The sequence below is a fragment of the Tupaia chinensis genome, unplaced genomic scaffold, assembly GCF_000334495.1.
Source record: "Tupaia chinensis unplaced genomic scaffold, TupChi_1.0 Scaffold000057_1, whole genome shotgun sequence".
NCBI lineage: Eukaryota > Metazoa > Chordata > Mammalia > Scandentia > Tupaiidae > Tupaia > Tupaia belangeri.
Genome location: NW_006159515.1, coordinates 534,140 through 547,961, shown reverse-complemented (window position 1 = coordinate 547,961; position 13,822 = coordinate 534,140). Strand labels below are relative to the sequence as shown.

Sequence of the window (13,822 nt, the reverse complement as noted above, 5' to 3'; positions counted from 1 at the left end):
TATAATGACAAAATTGTCATTCATGTCTACACTGTTCCCAGGGAACAGTGCTACCTTACATGCAGAATCTATATCCGAGACTATACAGATGCTTGATTTGGTAAGAACGTTTAATAAATACTTGCCCTTTATCTATAATAATTTTCTAGTCTATGTTATACAGAAAGATGTCAAGGGAAGTCAGTTCATAGGAGTTACATATATCAAACTAAATAAAGTAGTATTCATTTCAAGCAGCGCTTTGACACAAACTGAAAGACTCTTAAGGGACTTCGAGCTGGAGGATTTTGAATTTTACAAATATAAAGTGGAAACAAATAGCATAAACTGCATTGATGCTGAGTTCATTTCTTTGGAGTTCTTGCTATGTAGGAGAAAGGAGAATAAGCTTGGGGTGAGGGTATTTGAAGCAGAGACTGAAAGTTGGTGACATGGGGCAGATGTGACAGCAAACAATTGTTTGACTCACACATAGTTCACATAATAATAAATAGGGAGAGGCAGCAAATATATTGCATTTCCGAAAGATGCATTTCTGGATTTCTTGGATAAATTAACGGTCACGGATGAAGGAGATACGTTTCCACAAAACAACCACAGACAGGGACCTGAACAGCAGCTCTTTCCTTCACCTGCAGTGTGTGCTCCACCTGAATGCATTTCTGCCTTTGCCCGGTTGTCCCCATCCTGATAAAGATCTGAGGTTTGCAATACTTGATCTATATTCTTCAGTAACAGATTCAAGAAATAGCGTTTATTTCAGTAAGCCATAGATAGTTTCATTGGAGCAGGAGGGCTGGGAAGCTTCAGCATTCCAATAGCCATTATTTATGGGATAACATTTAGATTATTGGGTAGTGCATATAAGAAATAATAAGTTAGTGAATTAAGATGGCAGTAGTGAGATACAACTGAGAGAGAAAATATACTTCAAGATGCAATTCAGAAAGAACAGAGACTCGCCTTTTCTGTCTTTATGGATAAGGACGAGAATAAATAGAAGACTCATACACACTACTAATATTATGAGCTTAAATAGTAAGAGGAATGAAAGTGCTGTGAGTGAATTTAGAATGTCAGAAAAAGTTGCTGATTTAAGAGGAATATAGAACCTGTGTGTACATACCCAGCAGAGCTGTTGGGTATAGGAGGGGAGGTCCTTCCAAAAGTTCTTGGAACATCCATACTGTGAATAGATTAGGCAGTCATTTCAAAAGTTTTTATAAACTTGTACTTTAATTTCACCTTTCCATGAACTTTTCAAAGTTCCATTGTCTCTCAGAATCTTACCATGGATAAATCAATAGGCATAAATGTAAATTCAAAGTGATCACCGAAACACTATGATTAGATAGAACGTATTTTTTTTTTAATCACACAAATGTGTATATTTCATTGGGATAAAAAGAAAAAGAAAATAGAGAAGAGCTGAAAAGAATAGATTAAGATGGGTAAAAAATTCCCCATAGAAAATGACTGTGGAAGGCATCAGAGATGTCAAAGACTGAGGGGTATCAAGTGTTACCAAGTGGGAAAAATAAGCGAGAGGATGTGGTGGATGAGTGAGGAGGGACTGTTCGATCCTGGGACAGCAATTTGCATGGATTAGTCTACATCTTGTCATTAATTATGAGATGGCATAAGTAGAAAATGAGGAAGAGAAGTCTAGGAGTAAAAATCACCTTTAAGAGTCAGGTTATAAAGGAAAATGGTGACTTAGGGTAATAGAAGTTGGAGGCTTCTGTGAAGATTTTATAGAATTCGAAAGACTCGAGTCTGCTTGCAAACATGGCAAGAGAACCAACAGGCAGGGGCATGCTGAGCATGCAGGTGAGAAGGTAGATGGGACAAGATCTCAGAGGAGGAAGGGAAGTGGACAGGGAAATAATACTTTTTTGAATATTTAATTTTCTCTAAAAAATGAAACATCTTTTTTATATGTAAATATATAATGAAAATGCTAATTTTTATAAAAGCTCTACAGATATCAGAATGAAATCCTAAAGCATCAAAAATAAGAGACTTGTTTCATTCCCTGAAAGGAAAATATTGTCACTGACTTGTATTTAAACAATTAAGAACTTTTGTGTTTAAACTAAAAGCTGATAAAACTACAAGGAGAAATGGCAAACGCCAGAGAGTGTTTAGAATAAATACTTTGCCAGATCAACATTTGGCCAGAAAATGGGAAATTCCACAGACAAAAAATAAATAGCTATAAAAAAGAGTTAAATACAGAATTAACAAGCTTTATCTAAATGATAGCCATGTATACATGTATTTTAAAAGCAATGAATATATACAGTGAACTACTAGAAAAATAACCATGCATTACATGACAAAAGAAATATAGGCAATATCTCATGTCTTATATTACTAAAACTGTTATTGACCACTGTTTAAAAAAATTAGAAACTAGTAAGTGACATCTAGAATTTAAGAAAAACATTTTTTAGGCAATTGAGAGGATAAAGAAGAAACAAAACGAAACTCTAAAACTAATTTGAATTGAATATCAAAACACACTACATAATGTAAATATAGATACTGTAATACTTTAAAAGAAGTTATTTCTTTAAGCCTATCCATTTTATATACTTACATTAAAAATAAATAATGAAGTAAATTTTTAAGACTTTTTTGTTTGTTTGTTTTTGTTTTAGATCTTTGCCTTAGTTTGTGTGTGTTCCCCAAAGATAGAGTGAGAAATAAAGTGAGGTAGAGGATGGCCATGCCTCAATCCCTTCTCCATTCTCTCCTTGAGATTTATGGCACATATGTATATGTGCCTGGAGTTATAAGTTGCTGAGTCCAAGACTTGAACTGTGAAGTTGACCACGTGAGACCGAGTGTCTCAACAACCATTCCGCCTGCTAGCCCTAATGTAGTAAAGTTTGAATTGAGGAAGCTAGAGAAAAAAATAAAACATGATAAAATTAAAAACTGAGATTAATAATCCCAAAACTAGACCAGTGGGATTAAATCAGATTAAGAAATTTCTGCATGGCAAAAGACACAGTAATTAGTGTGAATTGACACCCCTTAGAAATGAGAGAATATTTTTATGAACTATACTTCAGATAAGGGACTAATAACCAGAATACACAGAAAACTCAAGCAGCTGTCCTGAAAAAAGATAATCAACCCAATTAAAAGATAGGAAAATGAGCTGAAAAAATAACACTTTAAGGAAGACATACGAACAGCCAAAAGGCACATGAAAAAATTCTCAACATCCCTCATCATAAGGGAGATTCAGGTCAAAATCACAATGAAATAGCCCCTAACCCCAGTCAGAATGACTAAGGTTAAAAAAAGGTAAGTGCTGGCAGGGGTGTGGTAATGGTGGATTACAAATTGGTCCAGTCACTGTGGAGAACAATATGGAGATGCCTCAAAGATCTACAAATAGAACTACCATATAATCCAGCAGTACCAATCCTGTGTATCTACCCAAAGAACAGAAGAATGCTTAGTTGGAAAAGCATTTGCACATCAAAGTTTATTGCAGTTTATTGCAGCATTATTCATAATTACTAAGATATGGAACCAACCCAAATGTCCACAAACAGAAGAATGGATTGAAAAAGTGTGGCACATAATATTCTACAGAATACTACTCAACTGTCTTGCCCTCATCATTTACAATAGAATGAATTCCTGTAGTAACTCTGTCTCTACTCAGTAGATTTGAACATGTGGGTAAAAGATATCTTGTAAATTATCTATAATATTTGTTGCATAAGACAAATAGTTTTGTGCATTTTTATAAGTTAATTTAAATTTCAAAAACTTAATGAATTTAAAAGTAATAACCAGTATTTGAAATTCAGAACAAATTGATACCAATATTTTCATTTTAGAATTGACAATCTTTCTTAGCATAGCATGGTAGATATGTACAACATTCAGGGCTGATAAATACAATATAAAATAGTGGGCATACCAAAACATCATAAATAAAATTGGAAGGCAAATAGTTACCATTTATAATAATATAGTTGTTGTATTTGAGTTATTGTTAACTTTGCCTAATTTATAAATTAAGCTTTATCATAGGTTTTTATATAAAGGGAAACATAGTATCCATAGGCTTCATGTCATCCACCATTTTAGGTATCACTGGCTTTTGGAACATATCTCCTGAGAAAAACAGGGGGTCACTGCATATAATTTAGGTAACTTCTCAAATGCCCAGCCAGGAAGCAGGCTTTGCAGTATTATAGGTATTTCTTCTCTGGTAATTGGGAATGTGCTGAGTAGTAACTGGTTTCTCATACCACAGGCAGGCGACAGCTCCTTCTGTGTGGTGCAGCCAAGTCAGGAGTCTGCAGCTCTACCTGCCTATGCTCTTGACTACCTCAAGCTCCACCTGCCCCGAGTCTGTAACCACCTTTGAATAGGAAACTAAACATAGTCTGTGTGTATGCACTGTAACAATATCAAGTCATGTTGTTTGCTATTGATCAAATCAAACATTTTAATGATAAGTTTGTCTACTACTTTAATGTCATCTAAAAATTATTGGGACCAACAGTTAGCGTAATGCCTATGTCACTGGACTCCCACGTGTTCAACCGTGGTTTGCGTCCAGGACCGCGGTGGCTTAAAACTCACGCCGGGCACGTGTGCGTGCGTGCCCAGGATCCTGAGAGGAGAATGGAGGAGAAGGGATTGCGGTGTGGCCATCCCCCCACCCCCCAGGGGTCATTCCTCGCTTTCTATCTGTCTCTGTCTGGCGAGCACACGCACCCTATGGCAAAAACTTCTGAAAAAAAAAAATTGTCCTACATGAATGCTTATTGTAGAAATTGTAAGAAACATACATTAATAAGTTATTGGCAATTAAGGGTCTTCAAAGTGTTCATGGAAAGAAAGGAATTGTGAAAAATAACTATGCCTATTCCTTTTTTTTTTGCGCCTAAAAAATCTTGCACTCTGATTTCACTTTCTATACACTTTTCAGAATCCCTTCATGGATAGTAACTAATGTTTTTTTAAATATAACAGAAGGCTTCACATGTATCAGAGTATTTAGAGCTTATTTGAGAAATAAATTTAGCACACAGCATGGGCTTTAACAGGAAGATGAAAAATGGACATTTGATACAAATCTTCCTGGAAAATTTCAATAACTCATGGGGCATAAATACTATGGGCATAGATATCCATATACAAATGTGACTTAAAAGTCTATGCATGATAAAATATATCAAATTTGTTTGTATTAATAAATCATAATTGTACATATTAGTAGGGGTACAATGTGATTTTTTTTCCATATGTGAATGCAATACGTATTGATTAAGTCAGGGTAATTAGTATACCCATCATCTCAAGAATTGTCTTTACTCTGTGTTGGAAACATTCAATATATATTCATATATATATATATATATATATATAACACACAAATATACTTTTATTTTTAGAAGTTTTTGCTATGGGGTGTGTGCACTTGCAGAAAGACAGAGACAGAGAGACAGAAAGCAAGAAATCATGCTCCCCCCAGGGGGAGATGGCCCTGCTGCAATCCCTTCTCCTCCATTCCCCTCTTGGGATCTTGAGCATGCACACACACACGGGCCCATCGTAAGTTCAAGCCACCGGGTCCATTACACCAACTGCTGGTCTCCTACATATATAATATATATATATATATATATATCTCCAGTCTGAGACATATAGCAGGTTCTTGTTAACCACCTTCTCCCTACTGTATTTTATATCATAGTTTTCTATCTGTAATTCTGTTTCTATTAATAAACTTTTCTCTATCCCTCCCCATCCCTCTTTCTTCCCATCCCCTGTGTAGTCATCCTTCATCTCTCTTCTTCTATGGCATCTTTTTTTTTTTCATTTTCCATATGTGAGGGAGAACATGTGGCATTTCTTTTTCTGTGTCACCTGCATGATTTGAATCTTAGAAGACCGTAGGCTTTGTGGTCAGAGGACCTCTTAAAATATCCTACCATTTTTCAATTCCATATGCAAGTTATTTAATTTCACTGACTTTCAGGTTCCAAATCTGTAAAATGAGGAAAAATCCCATTAGTTTAAGGAAGACTGGCAGAAATGATTGATAAAACTATAACTGCCTGCCATACTTGCACATAGTCGAGATTCAATACCATTTTCTTACCATCTGTTACCTTCTAACACTCGGTGAACATTATCCTCTCATGCTTTCCTATTCAGGATATAAGATTTTATAACTTGTCTTTATTCATAAACATGTTGTTAATGGTAGCACCTTGTCACTTCAAGGGAAAACAATCGGAAGGAGAGTTGATAGAATAAGGGCAGCTTTAAGCTAATTCAAGAAACAAGCCTGATGTGATTGCCTGGTGACTGGAGGTCACCACTCTTCTGTAATTTTCACTATGAGTCAAAGAGTTTCTGCTTCAAGTAGCTAAGAATACCCTAATTAGTAGACGTATTAAACATATAATACAATAGCAATGCAGATGAATGTCAACAAAAATCATTTGACGGGAGGACAAAATAGCGTTTTCTAGGAGAAAACCCAGCTAGATAACAGAAGGACCATCTAAAGTCTCATAATGAAGTGGCTTAGGACTTACAACCTCACTAAAAAGGTAGTTTCAACTCAATTTTAGTGTGTTAAATATTGCCAGGAAAATGTTTTGGTTAGTTGAGATCTCCCATGGGATTTCTTTATGATGAATATGAAAGAAACAGGCACCTTACTTGCTTGATTAATGATGAATGCTTATAGATTTTTAAAATATCTTAAATCATTAAATATGTAACATGAAGTAAATGCAGCTGCATTGAAACTGGAGGAAAATAATACTTGCGTGGATCCAATCTAATCTTTTTTAACAGGAGCAAATACAAAATGAAAACATGATTACATATAAGTTACCAAGAATCCTAGTATGTGAGATAAGAAAGCCCATTAAAACAATTGATATTTCCCAGAGGACTTCCATAATTAAAGCTGTCCTGTCAATATTGACCTATACAATAAGCAAGGACGGGTTTAGATCTCATGAGTTCTGAAGTTTTTATAATATTATGTTTATCATTTGTAATAATTGCTTCTAGAAAATTAAAAATTGAACATTAAGTAAGATATTGAATATTTAAAATTGGAGAACCTAGCAAACATCACAAATATAACAAAATCAAGAAAGCGAATGAAGCAGAATATGTTGATTAATAATTGGTTGACACAATTCTAAACTACATATGTTGAGTACTGGCTTGATTAACATTTTGAAAAAATACATGAAATAATCTGAAATTAGGGCATACATAAGAGCTATTCAATCACATTTTTAAATTACTCATATATACATTCAGCTGCATTAATTGTAATAAAAAGCTCTTATCCTACATTGATCTATTGATTAACATGTGTAGTACCTCTGTATAGTATTTGACTCTTCACTCCAATTTTCTGGCTTGGTAGCAATTTTGTTTGCTGTTCTATCAGGAGCTGCCAGATTTCATCAGGACAAAATATATCAGATTCACTAAGACATGACTAGTAGGGTAGGATGTGTCAAACACGCACCTGTATACATAGGCATCCTGTTCTGTACAATGATGCTACGAGATAGTGGCCTACAAACACAGGCATGCTGATCAGTTCTGTTCCCAAAATAAAATAGAACATGTTGTTTGTATATGACTATACATGACATATACATATACAAATATATACACACGTATGTAGCATGTGTACTTCCAACAGGAATCAAATTTTTATTTTAAGTGTCAATAAAAACTGAGTCTTTTCACAATTCCAATTTGTAGTATTTCCAATAATTGTTCTAAAATATTTTGTGGCTGCTCCACTTGTTACACACTTCCGATGTCTAGACTTTCTCTATCCCTGTTCAAACTATGATAGGACTTTTGGACCCAAATCGAGCTTGACACTGGGCAGGTCAGGACCAAAGACAGTAGATGTTTTCCTGAAAGCCTATACTGTAAAATGTAGCAGTCCACAAAATTACCATGGAAGTGAGGGCAATGCAAAATGGAATCAACCCAAAGTCCAAAAGTAGAGTGGATTGAAAAAATGTGGCATGTGAACTCTATGGAGTATTACTAGGCTATTAAAAAAAAAAATGAGACCTGACATTTGATACAAAGTGGGTGAATATGAAAGACTTAATCTTTAAGTGAGACAAGCGTCAATAAAAACTGAGTCTTTTCACAATTCCAATTTGTAGTATTTCCAATAATTGTTCTAAAATATTTTGTGGCTGCTCCACTTGTTACACACTTCCGATGTCTAGACTTTCTCTATCCCTGTTCAAACTATGATAGGACTTTTGGACCCAAATCGAGCTTGACACTGGGCAGGTCAGGACCAAAGACAGTAGATGTTTTCCTGAAAGCCTATACTGTAAAATGTAGCAGTCCACAAAATTACCATGGAAGTGAGGGCAATGCAAAATGGAATCAACCCAAAGTCCAAAAGTAGAGTGGATTGAAAAAATGTGGCATGTGAACTCTATGGAGTATTACTAGGCTATTAAAAAAAAAAATGAGACCCTGACATTTGATACAAAGTGGGTGAATATGAAAGACTTAATCTTAAGTGAGACAAGCCAGACTATGAAAGAGAGAATTCTATGTGCCTCCCATACAATATTTATCAAAAGTCTGCACTCTAGAGCAGAAAGTGAAGATGGGAAGATAGAATATCAGGGAGGGCAACGGTAGATATTAGAGGAAGTAAGTGAAGAGTCATAGGGAGTCAATGGGAGAGTGAGGGAGGGCAATAAGGAAAAACAATTTGTTTAATTTACACAAAAATAAAAGGTTATTTGCTGATGATAATGTATATGGTAATATCTTTACCATGACTGATATGCACTGAATTTGTGCAAGGACACACTCTGTATACGCTATAAAGATGTACAGTGATTAAATAAAAATAATAAGTAGACATAAAATAAGAAACCCATACTACTATACACATACGAGAATTTTCAGATCAGCTTCCTTCATTTGAACCCATGAAATTACAGCAGCCCCTTAAGAATCAACCAAAATAAGAGGTGCTGTAACAGGAAAAATTAAGGCAGCAAAAGAAAGTGATCTTCATTAATCATAATTAAATAATTTAATTTTGCAAGTTTTTAGACAAATCTATAACCATGGGAACATATCACTAACTATCTTGAGAAGGTCTGTGGTTTATTCTAAATCTACCCCTGAGGAGAAACTATGTTCTTGCACATATGATGCTTGGTTATTAATTTTTAGCTTTTCCCTATATTGCTCTATTTTAAATGCTTAGCTGGTATGTCTGTCATGGAGGAAGCCATCTGAAGTACGACTGGGCAGGCCCGGCTGCCATCCTTCCCCCTCCAGGAGTGCACTCTAACCAGACTACAATCCACTCCCAAGCCCAAGTGGGATAATCAAGGAAAGTTAAATAGCCTGAATCTTGGGATCATACCATATTAAGAAATTTGGAAATCACTGTTTTCTGACTCCAAGTTTTCATATAAGCTGCTGAAGATCAATGACATCAAATTATTTTCATTTTATTATATTATTAATAGAAGGATCCAGTACATAAACTTCGCCTTTTTTTTTTAACTTCGCCTTTTTTATTTGTTTTAGTTTTCTGATTTATGTATATGATTTATTTATTTATTTTTCACATCATACATGTACAGTGCCAATGTTATAACAAGGTTTTAGGGAGGCATGTCTTGCATAATGACGTGAAAACCTGCTCGTGCTTATGAACCACAAGGGAGCAATACATATATTTTACATACATGACTCCATGTAAACTTCTTCTTTGATTCTTAACTCTTTTTAGTTCCTTTGATGGAATCCTTCTGCCCACTCAACACACTACTCACAGCCTTGAGAAAGACTATCATATGTGAATACTCTTATAGAGACTATATATATATATATATATATATTTGTGTGTGTATACCTGTGTATTTTTCTTGATGAATGATGGCTTTGAAATAGTTTAGAACTAATGTATGTTCAAATGTACACATTTGCTACAAATTTTACAAGTCAGAGTGATGGCTTTAATTTACATTAAACCATCTGTTGTGGGTTTGGGAACAGATTTCATATTAGCTGCAGGTTTAGTCAATATTCATTACTTAATGTTGTATTTTTCACCATAATTAGTAAATGAAATTGTTTTTGAAAATAGCCAGAGGGAGCTTCAAAAAGTCATCTTCTTTCCTTACTATCAGTTACCTGCACAGTTCAAAAATTTCTTACAGAATTGACTTTGTTTCGCCTAATTGTTTTGTCTTGTGATAAGGGTGGTTAGAAATTGTAAATACCAAGCCCAGCAAAATGCATAATGGTTACATCTCTGGACTCCCACATGGAAGACTGTAGTTTGAGTCCTGGATCCAGTGACTTGAAAATCATACTAGTCGCATGTGTGTGCATGTCCAAGATCCTGGGAAGAGACTGTAGGAGAAGGAATTGCTGCTTGGACATTCCCCCTGGGGGTTGAGATCTTACTTTCCCTCTCACTGTCTCTGTCTCTCTGTCTCTCTACCGTGAGCACATGCACCCTATGGCAAAAACCTTAAAAAAAGAATAAAAAGAGAGAAAAAAGAAAAAGAAAAGAAATTTTAAGATCCTTCAGTCAGCAGATGACATGACTAAGCTCTGGACTCCTACATGACCATCTACAGTACAAGTCTTGGATCTAAAAATCATAAAGGGGATTTTTGCATGTGTGCCCAAAATTTTAACAGGAGAATGAAGGAGGAAAGATTGTGGGTGGTCATCTCCCTAGGGGCATGATTTCTCACTTTGCTCCTCACTGTTTTTCACTGTCTTTCTCTGGGAAGTCCACATATCCTATGGCAAAACCCCAAAAAAGAAGTGGGGGGAAAGAAAGAGAAAAAAAGAAAAGAACAAAAGAAGAAAGAGAGAGTGAGAAAGAGAAAGATGGAAAGAAAGGGAAAGAAAAAAAAGAAAGAAGAGAAGAAAAAGAAAGAAGGAAATTGTAAATTATTACACATAATTTGTTTCATCTTTCCAGAAAAATGTTGATGTATGGAGGTAAATTAGACAATTAAAGACAGTTTTTGGATATGAGATAATGAAATTTTTGATCTATAGTTTCGATAATTCAGCAAAAATATGTTTCAGCTAAAATCACTAGTATATTAACCCAGTTCTAAGAATCAATTTTATGTCTTGAGACAGATGCTAAAGAAAATCATCTTATATTTAGAACCTTTCATAAAGAACATGAGCTTGTTAGGAAAGATGGTGGTTTCTCATACTCTGAACATGGATGAAGCTACAAAGCTTCTACTACAAATGCTGATTTTCTATAGAAAAAAAGATAAAAGAAATCCTTAATAAAGACAAAATGTGCATTTATAGCTAAAATTAACATATAAATCAGTATTTATTTTTGATCAAAGACTATTTTTAACATATTTTTACCTTAAGGCACATGCAGAGAGAGAGACAGACAGAGACAGAGATAATGAAAGGAAAAGTGTGAAATCACTCACTCTCCTGGGGGTGTGGTCCTGCAGCAATCCCTTCTCTGTTCTCCTGGGATCTTGGGCACATGTACATGTGCCTAGTGTGGGTTTCAAGTCACTTCTGGGATTTGAGCCACTGTTAGCCACTTGGGAGTCCAGCAACATAACAAATACACCATTTGCTGTTCCCTCAAGGACAATATGTTTTTTTAACTTATATATTTGATACTTTGCCTCTAAAATTTAAATGTTATAGTACATGAGTCCTTTTGGTAAGGAAATTTTAGCAATTCAATGAAAGAACAATTCATAATAATAAAATTTCAAAGATCATTATGCATTGAATATAGTAATGGTTTTTCTTCACATTTTCTATTTATTTTTGGTACTTACCAAGACCTAGTCATAGCAATGAAAGGAATGTAGTATCATCTGTACTGGAGGAATGAAATATCTAAATTTTAATTGGTATCTTTCTAAAGAAGTGGCATGAATCTATTTTAAATCACTTCAGAGGCTGTTATTTACATTATCATTATCCCCATAATAACACATTAAGTTTTCGTTAGTTAATTTGCAACTCATCTCTTATTTAATGAGAACCTAGAATTGAAGTTGACTTCAACAGGCTATTTTTTTTTAATTGAGTCCCATATGGGTCAAATTATGTAAAATGTTGCTATTATTGAAAGAAGTGTAATTATTTGATTTTGAATAGTTTGGTTTTTTAGTTTGAAGTCATTGTTTTGCTGTTGATGTTGGATATCCATGTTGGATAATGATAGAATGATTGCTCTATTTGACTGTAGATAATGTGGTCAATGAAATAAAACCATGACACTTGTCTAAACAAAGCAACTGTCAATTCACATCACAGGCTCCTTCTAAATAAAGGACTCCAGTACATTAAATTTGTTTTTCTTTAATGAACCTGAGCCTTTTCACTGTCATTATTCATTCCTTCTAAAAACAGTGAAAAATGCAATACATTACTCAACTGAGAACATTTGTCTTGAGGTGCATATTTTATTGAGGTAAATACATGAGTTTTTGGCCCACTTGACTACCAATGTTTTGACTTTATAGAAATTCTGTATATAAATTGAAAGTTGTCATTTTTGAAATTATGCCACCTCCTTCCCAGAGACTCTAGTGATAATCTGAAGGAGCTTCTGTATAAGCCTGTTCAAAAATCATTATCAAAAAGTGTGCCAAGTGAGAACATCATGTTCTTGATATATATGTTCATCTATATCTGGCTATCTGAATTTTTCTCCCTCAGGAACTGTAGTATTATAATAACTTAGTTGTCCGTCTTGCTCCACTTATTGACGACATTGTTCAGTATACTTGTATTGCATTTTCCATGTTGGAGTTCAGTTTTCTCAATATAATGATAAGAGTATAGCCAGTAAGGACTATTTCTTGTTTATTATAGTTGTTGTTATTTTTGAGAGGTTTTTGCTATAGGAAACGTGCACTAGCTAGAAAGACAGAGAGAGACAGAGAGACAGAAAGTGAGAAATCACCCCCCGGGGGGATGGTCACGCCGCAATCCCTTCTCCTCCATTTTCCTCTAGGGATGTTGGGCACACACACACATGCGCCCAGTGTGAGTTTAAGCCACTGGGTCTGGAACTCGAACCCCAGTCAACTACATGGTAGTCCAGTGACATAGCCATTATGCCAACTGCTGGTCCCAGTATTTCCACTCGTAGCTATATTGAATTTGATCTTTATTACTGAATCTTATGCTAAAAATTCCATTTCCTGCAAAAGCATGACATTTCATCATCTAGAGTTTCAAACTGTTATATACTATTGAAATCTTCCCTTTCTTGGTACAGAGAGAAGATAAGCCATAAACTGTGTTGTTCAAAGAGGTATTCCTGACACTAGAACCTGAATGTTTTGAAGATCAATGCACTCCTTCTTTGTCTAGGCAGTAACACAACTTCCAAGCAAATGCATGATTGGCAGGGAAGATTTTTGGTGGAAATCCAATGTAAGTGTGTTGAAACTTCTATCTTCGCTACATTCCAGGACACCCTTGCCTATAAGTGTAATATGGGATGGTGCTAATGTAAATTATCCTGAATGATATTATTTCTCTCCCCATTGAAAAAGTAAATGAAGTGGTCCATCAGCTGAGTAACAAACAAGGGATAAGCAGAACTTCTCTTCTTATAATGTAAACAAGTTAGAATGTATCGACAATGTATTTAATAAAAGGAAAATTTCCCCTAAGGTTGTGACATTACTAGAAACTAAAATCAAATTATAATAGCCTTTTTGCAATATCAAGTCAGAAAAGATATTGCACTTTTCTTAGAAATTGA

The 13,822-nt window shown here is 34.9% G+C and overlaps 1 non-coding gene across 1 annotated transcript; it reads right to left on the bottom strand.

Annotated features, from left to right (window-relative positions):
- Positions 1-9,652: 9,652 nt before the first annotated feature.
- Positions 9,653-9,751, bottom strand: LOC114009990 (small nucleolar RNA U13). The gene has a single exon (XR_003551386.1). It is a non-coding gene; the product is annotated as a small nucleolar RNA U13 (small nucleolar RNA).
- Between the last annotated feature and the right edge of the window lie 4,071 nt (positions 9,752-13,822).